The sequence below is a fragment of the Gossypium arboreum genome, chromosome 7 (genome assembly GCF_025698485.1).
Source record: "Gossypium arboreum isolate Shixiya-1 chromosome 7, ASM2569848v2, whole genome shotgun sequence".
NCBI lineage: Eukaryota > Viridiplantae > Streptophyta > Magnoliopsida > Malvales > Malvaceae > Gossypium > Gossypium arboreum.
This window is the reverse complement of record NC_069076.1, coordinates 19773807-19774646: the sequence shown is the minus strand read 5'-3', so window position 1 is coordinate 19774646 and position 840 is coordinate 19773807. Positions and strand designations below refer to the sequence as shown.

Genomic DNA, 840 nt, shown 5'->3' with positions numbered 1-840 from the left:
GATGGTTTGCAGGACGAGGATCCAGACATCATTTGGCAAATTTTCTGGAGTTCTGCGACACTTTTAAGATCAATGGTGTTTCTGACGATGCCATTCACCTTCGGTTGTTTCCCTTTTCGTTGAGAAACAAAGCTAAACAGTGGTTGAACTCGTTACCACGAGGGTCAATCACTACTTGGGAACAAATGACTGAAAAATTTTTACTTAAATATTTTTCGCTAGCTAAAACGGCTAAGTTGGGGAATGATATCTCTTCTTTTGTACAGATCGATCTAGAAACACTCTATGATGCATGGGAGAGATACAAGGATCTATTGATAAGGTGCCCTTACCATGGGTTACCTCTATGGCTACAGGTTCAGACATTTTATAACGGTGTAAACCCCTCAACAAGGCTACTTATCGACACAGCCACCGGTGGAATTCTGAATAACAAAACACCTGAAGAGGCTTACAAATTTATTGAAGAGATGTCATTGAATAACTATCAGTGGCAAGTCATGAGAATAAAGCCGACAAAAGAAGTTGGTGTTTTCAACCTCGACACGGTTACTATGCTATCTAACCAGGTAGAACTTTTAAATAAAAAGATTGACGGATTATATGGTTCTACTTAGGTACATCTAGTGATGAGGTGCGATTCAAATGGAGGAGGAGCGGACACAGAATATCAATCCTTCAACCCTAGCATCAAGGAGGAACAAGTTCAATATATGGGTAATAATAATTTTAGACCTCAAAATAACCCATACAGTAACACTTATAATGCAGGTTGGAGGAACCATCCCAACTTCTATTCGAGTGGCCAAGGAAATCAAAGGCCACAACATCCCCCAAGAT

General features: G+C 40.0%; 1 non-coding gene across 1 annotated transcript; it reads right to left on the bottom strand.

Moving 5' to 3' along the window:
• Positions 1 to 233: 233 nt before the first annotated feature.
• LOC128295990 (small nucleolar RNA R71) lies at positions 234 to 340 on the bottom strand. The gene has a single exon (XR_008286538.1). It is a non-coding gene; the product is annotated as a small nucleolar RNA R71 (small nucleolar RNA).
• Between the last annotated feature and the right edge of the window lie 500 nt (positions 341 to 840).